Source organism: Mustela lutreola, chromosome 15 (genome assembly GCF_030435805.1).
Source record: "Mustela lutreola isolate mMusLut2 chromosome 15, mMusLut2.pri, whole genome shotgun sequence".
Classification (NCBI taxonomy): domain Eukaryota; kingdom Metazoa; phylum Chordata; class Mammalia; order Carnivora; family Mustelidae; genus Mustela; species Mustela lutreola.
The window spans coordinates 26175364-26192389 of record NC_081304.1 but is presented as its reverse complement, the minus strand read 5'-3'; the positions used below and the strand labels follow the sequence as shown (position 1 = coordinate 26192389).

The 17026-nt window shown below is 40.4% G+C and overlaps 1 protein-coding gene and 1 pseudogene across 2 annotated transcripts in view; one reads left to right on the top strand and one right to left on the bottom strand.

The window, feature by feature from the left end:
• Positions 1-17026, top strand: part of SPAG9 (sperm associated antigen 9) — a 135651-nt gene that overhangs the window by 15978 nt on the left and 102647 nt on the right. The gene's annotated exons all lie outside the window — the stretch shown is intronic.
• Positions 3101-3201, bottom strand: LOC131817198 (U6 spliceosomal RNA; annotated as a pseudogene).

Genomic DNA, 17026 nt, shown 5'->3' with positions numbered 1-17026 from the left:
GTAGAGATAGTTTTACTTCTTTCTCTACAATCTGAGAGCCTTTTATTTTCTTGCCTAGTTACCCTAACTATAACCTTCTGGTACAATATGGAGTAGAACTGGCAGGAGTAAAATTTTTGTCTTGTTTCTGATCTTATGAGGAAAGCATTCAATCTTTACCCATGCAATATGATGTAGTTGTGGGGTTTTGTAGATGCTTTTTGAAGGAGTTCTTTTCTATTCCTTGCTTGTAGAGTGTTTTCATTATGAGGAGATGCTGAATTTTGTCAAGTTCCTTTTTTGTAACTATTCAGATAAGCCAGTTCAGATATATTTTTAGGTCAGTGTGTGTAACATCTGGAAATAAGACACAAGTCTAATTTTATAACTAAAGTTTGAATAGTATAAAATTAATTCTTAAAAAAGGCATATGTGTGCTCCAAATAATTAAAACTATATGTAAAAAGTGAAAATAATAACCATATTCCCTCTTTGGTAGGGTGGTCAGGGAAGGCCATAGGGGATATAACATTTTAGTTATGAAATGAAGGATGAGGAGGAGACCGTCAAAGGAGTGTGTTATAGACCAAGGAAATGAGGCTCTAAGGTAGGAAACAATTTAAAATTAGGAGTCAGCCAGCATAGAGGAAAGGGAGGGGTTGAGGTAGGAAAATCATGGAGGAGCTGCTCACTCAGGCCTGATGGGGGCTCAGGTAGAATTGAGAAGTCTACACTTGTGTTCTCGTAAGAAGCCATTGATGACGTTCATTCAAAGCAATAAAATGGATCTTTAATTCATACTAAAGTATTTGCAGTGATTGTTATGATGCTGATGTTTGTTGGAGGAAAAGAGGAAGAATACAGACAAAACAGGCCATGTGCTGATAATTATTGAAATTAGGTGATGTTATGTAGAAGTTTATTATACTGTTCTCCATTATGCAGATTTGAAAATTCCCAACAATGTTAAAAAGCAAAACCTGGAAAACAACTGAAAAGATTATCCACTGTTTTTTTTTTTAAGGCTTTTATTTATTTATTTATTTGAGAGAGACAGAGAGAGCTCGTGCACGCACAGGCACACATGAGTGGAGGGAGGGGCAGAGAGAAGGGAAGGGAGAATCAGACTCCCCAAGAGAAGCCCAACAGTGGGGTCTAATCCCAGGATCGTGGGATCATAACCTGAACTGAAGTCAGATACTTAACTTACTGAGCCAGCCAGGTGCCCATCACTGTTTTTTTCTTTGTAGATAATTTTTAGAGTTTCAATACTAACCTATATACTATTCAGGATAATATTTTCTGATTTTTCTTAATAATAGAAATGTATTTTTATAACAGAGTCAAGTTTTGAAATAAACAACAGTGTCAAGCTTTAAGACCTGTAAATTAAAGTCAGAAGTATAAAATATTGATCACCTACCTACAGAGGCACAAAATTGTGACATGTAGGGAAAGCATTACTTGGCTGGTCTGCTACACCTTTTCAGGTTTTATCACGTGGTAATCAATTCCTGGTTGATAGCCTCTTACCTAGGCCAATGAGTTTTGGCTTATTCTTGTTTTTTGAGGTAAGATAGTAGAAAATCAATGTTCTCTGTGTGCTGTGGTAGTCAGTCACAAGGACTAAAAGGAATATGAAATATACAGAGGTCATGTGGGATAAATGGTCATGTTCGATTCCATTTATACAATTACGGATGACAGTTTGGGCAGTGAGTAAAATTCTTTTTGTGTGTGTGAGTAAAATTTACATGTGTCATACTTATTTGGTTATTTTATCTAAAAGTTTTTTTTAGGGGCGCCTGGGTGGCTCAGTGGGTTAAAAGTTTTTTTTAAATTTATGTACTTTTCCTTTTTTTTTTTTAAGATTTTATTTATTTATTTGACAGACAGATCACAAGTAGGCAGAAGGCAGGCTTGGGGGATGGTGGGGAGCTCCCCGGGGAGCAGAGAGCCGGACTTGATCCCAGGACCCTGAGATCATGACCTGAGCCCAAGGCAGAGGCTTAACCCACTGAGCCATCCGGGTGCCCCATTACTTTTCCTGTTAATACAACACATGCTCTTTGTGATAAACAAAACAGAACCAAAACATTATAGAAATCCTTCTAGAATCCTGCCTATTAGAGAAACCTCACTTTTTTAAAGAAAAGATTTATTTATTTTAGAGATAGAGTCACCCTCCGAAGGAGGGAAGGGGGGACCAGCAGAGGGAGAGGAAGAAATAGACATTCCCCTGAGTGTGAGCCCAACCCATGAGCTCAATCCCAGGACCCTGGCATCTTGACCTGAGCTGAAGTCAGATGCTTAACTGACTGAGCCATCTGAAGTCCAATACTTAACTGACTGAGCCATCCAGGCGCCCCTCCCTGTGTCTTAGCAACACTTGACACTCTCAGACTTTTTGGTTTTAGTTTTTTTTTTTTTTTTTTTTTTTTTTAAAGATTTTATTTATTTATTTGACAGAGAGAGATCACAAGTAGGCAGAGAGGCAGACAGAGAGAGGAGGAAGCAGGCTCCCCACTGAGCAGAGAGCCCGATGCGGGACTCGATCCCAGGACCCCGAGATCATGACCTGAGCCGAAGGCAGCGGCTTAATCCACTGAGCCACCCAGGCGCCCCTGGTTTTAGTTTTTAATCTGATATTTGTGAAACAAGCTTTTAATTTTCTTTTCTCAGATCACCACTGTGGTTGAGATATTTCTTACATTTATTGATGATCTGCTTGCCTTTTCTGTGAATTGCCTGTTCAGTTTCCACTCACAACTGGCAGCAACCTGTGTCTGTCTGGATAAATCTAAATTATTCTTTACAGTGGCTTTATAGTATTCCCTTATAGGATCACTGTAACAGATCATTGGGGGAAAAGGACTGGGGAAACTTTACATAATTATTTTATTTTTAAGAATTTTAATTCCAGGGGCGCCTGGGTGGCTCAGTGGGTTAAGCCACTGCCTTCAGCTCAGGTCATGATCTCGGGGTCCCGGGATCGAGTCCCGCGTCGGGCTCTCTGCTCAGCAGGGAGCCTGCTTCCTCCTCTCTCTCTCTCTGTCTGTCAAATAAATAAATAAAATCTTAAAAAAAAAAAAAAGAATTTTAATTCCAGTACAGTAAACATAAAATTATGGAATGCCTCACAAATTTCTGTTATCCTTGTGCAGGGGCCATGCTAGTCTCTGTATGTTCTAATTTTAGTATATGTGCTGCTGAAGCTAACATGGGAATCTGTACTTTAATTAGACCTAAGAGATGTATCATCCAAATGCAACATAGGGACTTTGTTTGCATCCTGGCTGTGAACATTTATGAGACAGCCAGCAAAATCTGAATGGTGACTGGATAGTCCCTATTATTTCATTAAGGATTGGGAAATGGTGCTCTTCTAATTTAGTTATTCCTTCAGCATTTTTTACCTAATTTTCTTATAAAAGAGAACTTCTCCCTCATCAACCATTTGATTACCCTAAGGTATAGTTTGTACAGGAAAGATAGGATAAGTGCTATATTCTTCAGTTCATACTTTTATAATTTCAATGAGCTCTTCCTTCTTGTTCTTCCCCTACCCCAACCTTTTTCTAAAAATAGCATACTGTTGGGACGCCTGGGTGGCTCAGTTGGTTAAGCAGCTGCCTTCGGCTCAGGTCATGATCCCAGCGTCCTGGGATCGAGTCCTACATCGGGCTCCTTGCCCCGCAGGGAGCCTCTCTCTCCCTCTGACTCTGCCTGCCACTCTGCCTGTGCTCTCTCTCTCTCTCTGACAAATAAATAAATAAAATCTTTAAAAAAAAATAAAAAATAAAAAAAATAAAAATAGCATACTGTTCTGGTTTCATGGATGTAATGACTTTTCTTTGGTCTTTGAGTATATTAATTATAGTTTTCATTTGTTCCTGTTTTGTCTGTTTTCTCAGTCCCATTTTTTTCTGGTAGTTTTGGCCTCTCTCTTTCAGGTTGGAGCTTCAAGTGCCTGATAACCCTTAATTATCCCTTCATGATTTAAGCATGAGGCACTAAAAAAAGTAGGGCCAGAAGCTTTGTGTGCCTGGAAGCCGTTCATTGCCAATTGGGAACCCAGATTTCAGTATCCCATGGTCTTTTTGCTCAGAGGCATTTGAATTTTGCCAAGGAAAGATAATGTCATGGGGAGTGGAGTGGTAGATAAGCCTAGTCATTATGAGAATCTGGGTGAGGGCCAGAACAGAAAGGGGGCTATCAGTGTTGCTGCTTGGTATATAGGTTTTCACTTAGTTCATTTCTTTTCATTTGGCACTTATTTGTTAAAATGTGGTATTCCCTTGTCTAGAATCTCTCTTATTGAGGGGTACATGGGTGGGTGACTCAGTCGTTAAATGTCTGCCTTTCACTCAGGTCATGATCTCAGGGCCCTGGATTTGAGGCCCTAGTGGGGGAGGGTCCCTGCTCAGTGGGGTGTCTCTTCTTCCCTTTACCCCTCTCCTCTGCACTTGTGCTCACATGCTTGCTCTCTCTCTCAAATGAATGAATTAAATCTTTAAAAAAATAGAATCTCTTATTGAATTTATTCAGAAAACATATTTCCTGTCTTCTGTGTGGGTAGGCAGGAGGGCCACCTGGCTGCTCTGGGATGGCACTGGGGATGTATTAGGGATGTTACCAACTTTTACTAGTGCAACCAACTGGGCCAACTGTATGCCCTGTGTTTTTTTTTTTTTTTTGTTTGTTTGTTTGTTTGTTTTTAAGTAAGCTCTGTGCCCAGAATGGGGCTTGAACTCATGACCCCCCCCCCCCCCCCCCCCGGAGATCAAGAACTCTTAGTTGGTTGTCTTAATCAGGGTCAAATACGATGGTTCACAAATTTACATTGGTTAATGTCTCTTAAGTTTCTCTTGATCTCTAATAGCTCTCCATTTTCTCCCTCCTGCCATTGGGTTTTGAAGAAACTGGACCATTTTTATTTGAAAATATTCCACATTTTGGATTGGAGGGGGAAATCATATCCTTTGGATATTGTTTAATATAGTCTATCTTCTTGGGTTTCTGGCTGGCTCAGTTGGAAGAGCATGCAACTTTTGATCTTGGGGTCATGATTTTGAGCCCCACCATGGGTGTAGCGATAACTTAAATAATTAAAAACTAAAAAAAAAAAAAAAACTTTAAAGGGGCGCCTGGGTGGCTTAGTGGGTTAAGCCTCTGCCTTTGGCTCAGGTCATGGTCTCACGGTCCTGGGATCTAGCCCCCATTGGGCTACCTGCTCTACGGGGAGCCTCTTTCCCCCTCTCTCTCTACCTGCCTGTCTACTTGTGATCTCTCTCTCTCTCTCTATGTCAAATAAATAAATAAAATCTTAAAAAAAAAAGAGTTAGCTTTATTAAAAAAAAACTTTAAAAAGTATATGGTTTCTCATTTCTTAAAAATATTACATTAAAGGCACCTGGGTGGCTCAGTCATTTAAGGGTCTGCTTTTGGCTCAGGACATAATCCGAGAATCCTGGGATTGAGTCCCACATTGGGCTCCCTGATCCTGCAGGAAGCCTGCTTCTCCCTCTCCCACTCCCCCTGCTTGTGTTCCCTCTCTCGGGCTCTCTCTCTGTCAAATAAGTAAATTTAAAAAAAAAAAAAAAAAAAAAAAAAAGATACTACATTGAAAAAAATACATTTAATGGAACTGATTATTATCAAACTCCATTTGATAGTATTATCAAATAGAATTTGATCATAATTACTAATATAATGCAATATTTTCCTTCCCCCACTCTGCAGAGTAAATGTGGGGATACTTAGCATTAGTAAGTCGTCAGCCTTTTATTTGGTGGTATTATTTTTTAGACAACTACTGTACTCAAAGTTACTAATAAAGGGCTTTTCTTTTTTTAGCTCTTGCATCTTTACTCCCAATTAGGAACAGTCTTTAGGGACTTTTTTTTTTTTTTAAACTTCGGGCGCTTGCCTTTTCAAAGTATTCATTTGTTTTTCTCTACAACAGTGGGGCAAAACAGCCCCTATAAGCCATCTGGACTTGAAACCATTTTGCTTCGTCACAAAGCTTATTCTTTTTAGATCCTGACATAAGTCTGTATTGTCTACTGATTTTTTTTTTTTTTTTAACAGTGTCTAGTTGCTCCCAGGAGAGTACTGTTTGAAGTTATGTCAATGTTGTTGTTGGCTGATCAGTGAGTGAGAGGGGAAGGGGGCATTTAGTGAAGAGAGGTTTATCTTTTACCATACATGCTAAAAAAGCCCATGCATGGGCTCTAATCCTCCCCACCCAACACTTTTTAAAAAAAGATGGGTGAGAGAGAAAACGTAAAGACAAAAACACACAGGGTTGGGGGGAGATGTGTGCTCTACAGCAACATTCCTGAGACATTTGACAAACTGCTGCTCTGCAGGAGGGGAGTAACCAGAATTTTCCAGGGGTTGAATACTTTTGGAATTTGGAAAACTGCTGTTCTCCTGCCTTGATTTTTGTTGTTGTTGTTGTTGTTGTTTCAAGTTTTTGTGTAAAGATTTTACTTACTTATTTGACACAGAGAGTAAAGCCGAGGGAGCGAGGGGCAGAGGGAGGAGCCTACTCCCTGTTGAGCATGGAGCCTTGCAGAACTTGATGAGGGGATCTGAGGGGCTCTATCCCAGGACCTCCAGGATCGTGAACTGAGCTGCCAACAGATGCTTGACTGACTGAGCCACCCAGGCGCCCCACCATTATTTATTTTATTTAAGATTTTATTTATTTGAGAGAGAGAGAGAGAAAGCTCGAGAGGTGGAGAGAGGGTCAGAAGAAGAAGCTGACTCCCAGTTGAGCAGGGAGCTGGTGGTTGTGGGGCTCAGTCCCTGGACTCTGGGATCATGACCTGAGCTGAAGGCAGAGGCTTAGCTGATTAAGCCACCTAGGCACCCCTCGCCATTATTTTAATATGTGCCTCCAAATCTTTTGTTTGTTTATTCCTCCAGTTTTTAAATTTATGGTCATGTTACATGTAATGTTTTATATTAAAGCCCATAAGGAATGTATGAAAAAATAACACTTTTCATCATTCTTCAAAGACTTTGATCCTCATTGCTAACCTGCAGTTGGATTGTATTAGTTTCATTCCAAATAGTGAGATAATTTATTTAGGAATAGATACCCCGTATGTGCAGTTGCATACCTCACAGGTAGCTCCCTTTGATATTAAAAATCAATTCTAGGGTGTCTGGGTGGCTCAGTGGGTTAAGCCTCTGCCTTTGGCTCAGGTCATGGTCCCAGGGTCTTGGCCTTGAGGTCTGCATCAGGCTCTCAACCTGCTCCCCCTAACCCCTGTCCACCTGCCTCTCTGCCTACTTGTGATCCCTCTCACTCTGTCAAATAAATAAATAAAATCTTTAAAAAAATCAATTCTATTATATTACCCATAGCTACCTCCTTTTTAAAAAGTTTTTATGTAAATTCTAGTTAGTTAATATACAGGTGTTAATTTCATGTGTACAACTGATTAGAGTGATTCAACACTTGCATACATCACCCAGTGCTCATCATATGTGTGCTCCCTAATCCCCATCACTTACTTCACTCATCCCCCTGATGTGATTTGAAGTGGGATTTGTGAGCCAATGTCCAAGAAAGAGTTCTTAAACATTTTTGGTGGAGAAAGGTGGTTTTATTATAGTATGGGGATAGGACCCAGGGACAGAAAGAGCTGCACTGGGATTGTGAAAAGCAATTGATTATATACTTAGGAGTTGGGGGAGGTGAAGACAAAGGAAGTTTCCAAAAGGATTTTCATATGTCAAAGAAAACTTACAGGATCCTGGAGGCCTAGCTAGCTATTGTCCAACTAAGGTTGCTTTTACCTCGAGCAAGGCATTAACATTAAGATTGGGGGTTCCTGGAGGAATGCCATACTTTGTGTGCCTCAGGTATTTGTTAAAGGGCTATAGGTTGTAAGAAGAGTTAAATTTTTTTTTAAGATTTTATTTATTTACTTGAGAGAGGGAGCAAGCGAGAGCATACAAGTGGGGTAAGGGGCGGAGGGAGAAATAGACTCCCCACGAAGCAGGGAGCCCAGTGTGGGGCTCAGTCCTGGGACTCTGGGATCATGACCTGAGCCGAAGGCAGCTGCTTAACCAACTGAGCCACCCAGGCACCCCAGAAAATTGAATTTTATCTGTATTTCTTTTGCCTTTGTTCTCCACATCACCCCCAACCACCTCCCTTCTGGTAACCATCAGAGGCTAAACTGACTGAGCCACCCAGGTGTCCCTCTCTCTCATTTTTCTCTACTCTTGCCATTCTGGTTGTCCTTGGTTTCTTTCAGTCTGTCTTTGCTTGATTAACTTTCACTTATTTTTCAGGTCTTAGCTTAAATGTCTCAGGAGTGTCTTTTCAAGGTTCTCATATCATTAATTCCCTATTTACACTTTTCTTTTTTCTCTGTTTTTAAAGTAATCTGTGTGCCTAGCGTGAGGCTTGAACTCATGACCCCAGTATCAAGAGTTGCATGCCCTATTGACTGAGCCAGCCAGGTCCCCTCATATTTTACACTTTTTCTGATAGCTTATACTCTTTCTTTCTTTCTTTCTTTCAAGATTTTATTTATTTGTCAAAGAGAAACAGAGAGAGAGAGTGAACACAAAGCAGGAGGAGTAGCAGGCAGAGGGAGAAAGAAGCAGGCTCTCCACTGAGCAGGGAGCCCCATGCAGGACTTGATCCCAGGACTCTGGGATCATGACCTGAGCTGAAGGTGGTTGCTTAATCAAGTGAGCCACCCAGGCATCCCTCTTGTGCTATTTCCTGTGTCACACATGATTACAGTGTGGTTGCATTGTGTATGAACTTGAACTACGTGATTTAAAAAAAATTTTTTTAAGTTTGTTTATTTGAGAGAGAGCACATGCACATGCGAGAAAGCGAGATTGGGAGAGGAGCAGAGGAGACAGGACAGGGAGAGGAGAAGACGACTTCCGTGCTGGTCAGAGAGCCTAATCCAGTTTGTGAGATCATGACCTGTGCTGAAACCAGGAGTTGGACGCTTAACTGACTGAGCAATCCAGGTGCCCCAAACTATGTGATTTTTTAAAAGTCTCATTTCATATTTGAATTTTGAGATGTTAACTCCTTATTGTAGAAGTCTTGAAAGAATCATGTCATATACAACCTGAGACTGAATTGTAAACCAAGGTTGTGCTGTTACATCCCATATTGATGTCACTTGGTTAGTAACAGAAACACCAGCCATCTTCTATCAGCATCAACCTCAAATTAGGTGACTATTGAATTATGTGAGATCTTCAAAAATACATCTTTTGTTAGGCACCTATGTTTAATGCCTGTTTTCTTTTGCTTAATTTCAAGCAATGAAACATAGGGACAAGGGCTGTCTTGTAACCTTCCTGGCATCTTAGAATACTTAGAACAATAAGAACTTAAGTTGTGTGTTGAGAGGATGGATAGATGGATGGATGGATGGACGAATGGAATCTTATTTGCCCACTCAGTCCATTTGTGAATCAGAGGAGAGATTCTCAACTTATTCTTTGGCTCATGGTTTATTCTTTACATGATCTCCTCAAATTTCAACCCTAAATTGTATTTTGCTGGACATGCCATGGTCTTTATGCCTGTCTTTGCATGTGCTGTTATTTCTGCCTGGAATGTCTCTACCTCACTTCATCAGGTAAACTGTTTCATAGTCAGCTGAAATTCAGGCCTTTTCTTTAATGTACACTCTACACTCAACCTGGACTTGAACTGACCACACCATCAAGAGTCCCCCATCAAGAGTTACATTCTTTATCGACTGAGCCACCTACATGGCCCTGGGCTGCTGTTCTCTCTTTCTCTTTTAATAGTTTAATATATTATTTTTTGTAAGTAGGCTCCAAGCCCAGCATGGAGCCCAATGTGGGGTTTGAACTTACCACCCTGAGATCAAGCCTGGGCTGAGATCAAGAGTTGATCACTCAACCAGCTGAACCCCCAGGAGTCCCTAGTTTATTTTTTTAATTTTTTTTTTTTTTAAAGATTTTATTTATTTATTTGTAAGAGAGAGAGAGAGTGAGAGCAAGCACAGGCAGACAGAGTGGAAGGCAGAGTCAGAGGGAGAAGCAGGCTCCCTGCGGAGCAAGGAGCCCGATGTGGGACTCGATCCCAGGACGCTGGGATCATGACCTGAGCCTAAGGCAGCTGCTTAACCAACTGAGCCACCCAGGCGTCCCGAGTCCCTAGTTTATTGTATTTTAATAGCAAACTTACAAGAACAGCACATAAGACAGACAACATTAAAAACAGGTACATACATATAGGACAGCTCGGAAAAGTATAGTGATTGGAATCTACTGTGTGATAAAATGCTACGAACACTGTTTAGTTGCTATCAATAAGAAATTTACTTGTTTTAAAAATACCCAAATCCAGAAAAATTTGATAGGTTAATTTATAATTGTTATAAAGTTGAACTGCTGAAATGTGTTCACTAAACAATTTGACTTTTGGCTTTTCTTTTCAAAAGTAGATTTAGGAGGCACCTGAGTGGTTCAGTTGATTAAGCACCTGCCTTTGGCTCAGGTCATGATCCCAGGGTCCTGGGATCAAGCCCTGTGTCTGGCTTTCTGCTCTGCAGGACGTGTGCTTCTCTCCCTGCTCATTCCCCTGCTTTCTGTCTGTCTGTCTCTCTCTCAAATAAATAAATAAAATCTTAAAGAAAAAAATAAAAGCAGGTTTAGTCACTTATTTCTCTATGTTCCTATTGCTCCTTATACTTGCTTCCATTATAGTACTTGGCGTGTTATATTGTTAACTGTTTACTCTTTTTCCCTGATGTCTGTCATGAAGTAACTGCTTGGATTTGTTGGGTAGATAGAGAGTTTTAGTTTTATATTTAGTATGTTATTTAAGAGTAAATAATATTGCTTAATAGTTGTAATGAATATCTTTTTACTGCCAGCTGCTTATTCTGTACTCCTAACATCTAGAGAATAGTCATTGAAAATAGGTGTGTGGCTTTATTTAATTGTGATGTTTTTCTTTATTTTTTTAAAAGATTTATTTATTATTTGAGAGAGAGAGAATGACCAGAGGGAAAGGGCCACAGAGAAACAGGCTCCCTGCTGAGTGCAGAGCCCATTGAGGGGCTTGATTCCAGGACCCTGGGGTCATGACCCAAGCCAAAGGTGGACACTTACCAACTGAGCCACCCAGAGGCCCTGATTTTTTTTCTTTGATTAAAAAGTGACAGAATGGTTGGGGTGCCTGGGTGACTCAGTGGGTTAAAGCCTCTGCCTTCGGCTCAGGTCATGATCCCCAGAGTTCTGGGATCGAGCCCTGTATCGGGCTCTCTGCTCGCAGGGAGCCTGCTTCCTCCTCTCTCTCTTCCTGCCTCTCTACCTAGTTGTGATCTCTCTCCGTCAAATAAATAAATAAAATCTTAAAAAAAAAAAAAAAGTGACAGATTGGGATATGTTCCTATTTTTATGTTATCTCAATTAGTGTGTGTGTTAGGTTGAAATTGCTGGAGTAGAAAGTAGACATGTTTCATTTTTTCTTTTTTTTTTTTTTTAAGATTTATTTAGTTATTTTAGAGAGTGAGAGTGTGTGTGAGCAAGTAGGATGGGGGAGGGGTAGAAGGAGAGGGAGAGAATATCAAGCAGACTCCCTGCTGATTGTGGAGCCCAGGACCCTGAGCTGATAAATCAGGAGTTGGACCCTTAACTAACCGAGCCACCCAGGTGCCCCAAGAAGACTTTGAAACCAGAGTCAGTCATGTTTGTAATATACAAAACTAGTAATGAGGTTCAGCAGTACTTACATGTGCTACTGACCCACCAAGGATCTCTGAGCAGGAAAGAGAAGTGGAAAGCATCTAAAAAGAATAACCCATCACAGTTGCCAAACTGTGGAAAGAACCAAGATGCCCTTCAACGGACAAATGGATAAGGAAGATGTGGTCCATACGCACTATGGAGTATTATGCCTCCATCAGAAAGGATGAATACCCAACTTTTGTATCAACGTGGATGGGACTGGAGGAGATTATGCTGAGTGAAATAAGTCAAGCAGAGAGAGTCAATTATCATATGGTTTCACTTATTTGTGGAGCATAAGGAATAGCACTGAGGACATGGGGAGATGGAAAGGAGAAGGGAGTTGGGGGGAAATTGGAGGGAGAGATGAACTATGAGAGATGTGGACTCTGAAAAACAACCTGAGGGTTTTGGAGGAGCGGGGGGTGGGGGCTCGGGTGAGCCTGGTGGTGGGTATTATGGAGGGCACGCATTGCATGGAGCACTGGGTGTGGTGCATAAACAATGAATTCTGGAATACTGAAAAAAAAATTTAAAAAAATAAAAAAGAATAACCCATATCACCTGTTCCCTAATTATTTTCTCTGTAGAGTGAGAGTGTTGGGTATAGAATAAAGAAACCTAACCTCCCTCGTACTCTATCCCCAACCCCCACCCAGAAAAAACAACTTTTCTATGAGGACCAGGAATTTAAACCTTTTTCTGCTAAGCCCTCTTTTGGCATCTACTTGAATTTCATGCCACCTTCTTTATTTCTATTCCAATTTTCTTTTTCTTAAATTCTTGTGTTTCCTACATTTACATTATTGTTACTTGCCATAGAGCAAGGACATTTTCTGAAATTTTTCGTATTTATCAGTGTTGTGTTTCCTGAGCTACTGTGTCCTATAGCAACTTCTATTCCAAAGGTTATGTATGTTACCAGGGATATTTCACAAAACAATGGCACAAAACTAGCTTATTTGACAGGTGTTTTTTGGGGGTAACAAATTTAGAAAATTTCAGTCATTTTTTACTCTTAAAGCCCTTAAGATGTGTTTATCCTACTAGCTTTCCGTGCCCTTTTATGATCTGTTAACATGCCTTATCAGAACTGAGGAGTATTTATTTTTGTTGTGTAATAGTCATTAGCATTTTAAACGGGTGGCAGCTGTACATTTCCAAATCAAGATGTAATACACATTTAAAATTGGGATTTTTGGAACAGAGAGAATTTTAAAAGATTATTTTAAAAGAAATCAACATTTACTATTTTTATAAATGGGAGAAAACCATTTATAAACCATTCTTGATTTCTTGTAGACCTTGAAGATGCAGTGAATTTGAATGCATAGTTTTGTGTTTCATATATTTATCTTCCTTAGGAAAGGATCTATTTTCATGAAAGATTCTCAAAGGAGTACATGATTCCAAAAGTTTAATTTAAGATCCACTGTTTAGAATAAGAAAGGAAAACATACACCATTATGAGAGATGGCAGTTTGTTTTGGAGTCTCTACGTTTATCTGTTTTAATTTGCTTGAAGGAAAGACCTGGCATTATGTATTTGCTTTGGAATATTTTCATTATTGCCAGTGCCTTCCTGTGAAGGGAGACTGCAGAAACAAGAGATTTCCATTTGCAGATAATAGCTCTGCCAGTCCAAGAATGGTCACGTCATTTTGGGGGGAGTCTTTTGCCATATTTACTTAAGGTTTAAGGTGATAGAGATATAAAGGCTCCATAGTCATTATAAAATGTGAACAGTTCTGAAGCATGAATGCTCTAGGTAGGTCTATGTGCTGTTTGCCTATGAAGTAAGCAGATAGTTGTATAGTGACTGCTAAACTTATGGATTATTCATGACCTTCCGTAGCCAAACTGGGTCGCTTAGAAACAAAGCAGACACGAAGCTGTGTGCTCATGATGAGGTTTCTTCTGTCAGGAGTTTCGAATAGGCAGAGTGGTGGTAAAGTTTTTTTGCAGCTTATTGAGAAATAATTGTTACATAACAGTGTGTAAGTTTAAAGTGTACAACATAATGATTTGATATATGTACATATTGTGAAGTGATTACCACAATAAGGTTAGCTAACATCATGTCACATAATAAGTTTTTAATTTTTGTGGTGGGAACTGTAAAAACTATTATAGAATAGTGGTATTATCTGTAGCCACCATGCTGTACTTTATATCCCCAGATCTTACTCATAACCAAAGTTTGTGTCATTTGGCCATTTTTACCATTTTCCTTTACCCCTAGCCCCTGCCACTGGCAACCACCATTCTGTTGGTGGTAAGTCATTATAAGTATTAGTTGGTAAACATTTGCTGTATGTTGTGTTTTTTAAAAGATTTTATTTATTTGAGAGACAGAGATCACAAGAAGGCAGAGAGGCAGGCAGAGAGAGGGGAAAGCAGGCTCCCTGGTGAGCAGAGACCTAGATGAGGGCCTCGATCCCAGGACCCTGGGATCATGACCCGAGCCGAAGGCAGTGTCTTCACCCACCGAGCCACCAAGGCACCCCAAAATAATAAAATCTTTAAAAAAATAAATAAATAAAATAGCATTTTCCATAGCACAAAAGAAACCTAAAATTTCCGGTTACTTAACCCAGATATAGCAGTTCAGTTAGCCAAGGGAGCATCATTTTCAAAGCAGGCCAAAAAATAATTACGTTTTCTTATTAATTCTTAGACTTTTCTTATATCCCCTGGCAAAATGTTGAAGTAATTTACTCAGAGTTCATCACCAGCATCCTGTTACATAGCTGCTGCTTTTCTTTTGTCTATCTGTCTTCCTTTTTTTTTTTTTTTAAGACTTTATTTATTTATTTGATGGAGAGAGAGCAACAACGGGAATACAAGCAGGGGAGTTGTAGAGGGAAAAGCAGGCTTCCCACTGAGCAGGGAGCCAAATGCAGGCTCAGTCCCAGGACCCAGGATCATGACCCAAGCCGAAGGCAGACACTTAACAACTGAGCCACCCAGGCACCCCTAGCTGCTGCTTTTCTGTTCAACATAACTTTTATTTTATTTTTTTAAAGATTAACTTATTTTAGAGAAGAGAGTATGAGAGTGCAGCGGGGAGGGGCAGAGATTCCCAAGCAGACTCTGCACTGAGCTTGGAGCCCCATGCTGGGCTAGATCTCATGACCTTGAGATCACAACCTGAGCCAAAACCAAGAGTTGGCTGTTCAGTTGACTATGCCACTGAGGTGCCCCTCAGCATAACTTTTATATTTGCTGCTTGCATTCAGTTTCTAGCTAGTAAAATACCTTTGGAAGGCAGGGACAGTGTAATATTCACAGTCATGTTTCATGTGCCTGGTGCATAGTAAATAATAGACATTTTTTGAATGAATGAATGAATGATTTGTCAGGTTTGCTTGCTTAAAATATATATATATATATATATATTTTAAAGATTTTATTTATTTATTTTACAGAGAGAGATCACAAGTAGGCAGAGAGGCAGGCAGAGAGAGAGAGAGAGAGAGAGAGAGGAGGAAGCAGGCTCCCTGCTGAGCAGAGAGCCCGATGCGGGACTCGATCCCAGGACCCTGAGATCATGACCTGAGCCAAAGGCAGTGGCTTAACCCACTGAACCACCCAGGCACCCCTTAAAATATATTTTTTAAGATTGTATTTATTTATTTGATAGAGAGAGACACAGCCAGAGAGGGAACACAAGCAGGGGGAGTGGCAGAGGAAGAAGCAGGCTTCCTGCTAAGCAGGGAGCCGGATATGGGGCTCAGTCCTAGGATCCTGGGTTCATGACCAGAGCCAAGGGCAGACACTCAAAGAATGAGCCTCCCAGGCGCCCCTTAAACAATTTTTTTTAAAAAAAGATTTTACTTATTTGAGAGAGAGAGAGCATGTAAGAAGGGACAGGGGCAGAGGGAGAGGAAGAAGTAGACTCACCGACTGAGCCACTCAGGGCTCAGTCCCATTCAGTCTCCCTCACCCGCCCCATTTTTGGGGCTTTTTTTTTTTTTTTTTTAATTTTACTAGGCTCTTTCCCCAAATTGGGGTGTGAACTCCTGACCCTGAGATCAAGAGTCATATGCTCTACTGACTGACCCATCCAGTCACCCCATTTTGCCTCTTTTCTTGTATTTACTATAACCTTTACTCCTTCTACTTACAGTTATCTTTAGATTATTTATTCTGAAAGAGTAAACAGTGGCTGTTTGTTGCTTCCCAGAAGCCTCACAAATATGGAGTGTTTTCATAAAAAAGTATAGGGCATGGGTGCTAAACGTGGAGTTTGTGGAAGAACTTAAGGGATCTCTGAGTCCCTGAGGAAAACACTCAGAATTTGGGTTGGGTGAGGGCATTTTTTCTGGAGAAACACAATATATCAAATTATCAGATGGTTCTGTGGACCCCTGAATGATTAAGAACCAATGTTTCAGAGGTTGTAGGTTTTAGTCTTACAGAGATAAGGAGGACATTATCTAATAATAAAAGGAAACCAAATGGCTCTTAAGAAAAGTAGATGATTGTATTAGGATGCTTTCAGTCACTTGTGATAGAAACCATCTCAAGCTTATATAAAATAGGAATATATGGGTTTATGTAACTGAAGAAAATAAAAACAACCCCAAAATGCTGGTTGTAAAAACAACTGAGTCTAGGACTCAAATAGTACTTTTAATTAGGATTTTCAGGGCGCCTGGGTGGCTTAGTGGGTTGAGCCTCTGCCTTTGGCTCTGGTTATGATCTCAGGGTCCTGGGATCAAGGCCCGCATTGGGCTCCCTGCTCGGTGGGGAGCCTGCTTCCCTCTCTCTCTCTGCCTGCCTCTCTGCCTACTTGTGATCTCTGTCAAAAAGAAAAAAAAATCTTAATTAGGATTTTCTTCTTCCTTTCTCTTTGTTTTCCTTTATATTGGCTTTATTTATCAGGCGTGTTCATTCCATATGTTGGAAAAAAGATGTCCATCTGCAGCTTAAGCCTGCTAAATTCTTAGACTGTGTACAACTGACCATAGTAAATAAATGATCCATGTAAGAACAGGAGGAACAGGGACACCTGGGTGGCTCAGTTGGTTAAGCAGCTGCCTTCGGCTCAGGTCATGATCCCAGCATCCTGGGATCGAGTCCCATATCGGGCTCCTTGCTCCGCAGGGAGCCTGCTTCTCCGTCTGATTCTGCCTTCCACTCTGTCTGCCTGTGCTCGCTCTCGCTCACTCTCTCTGACAAATAAATAAAATCTTTAAAAAAAAAAAAAAGAGAGAGAACAGGAGGAACAAGTTTGGCATGTGGAGTTTAAGATGCTTATTCAATATTCATATCAACAAAGTTG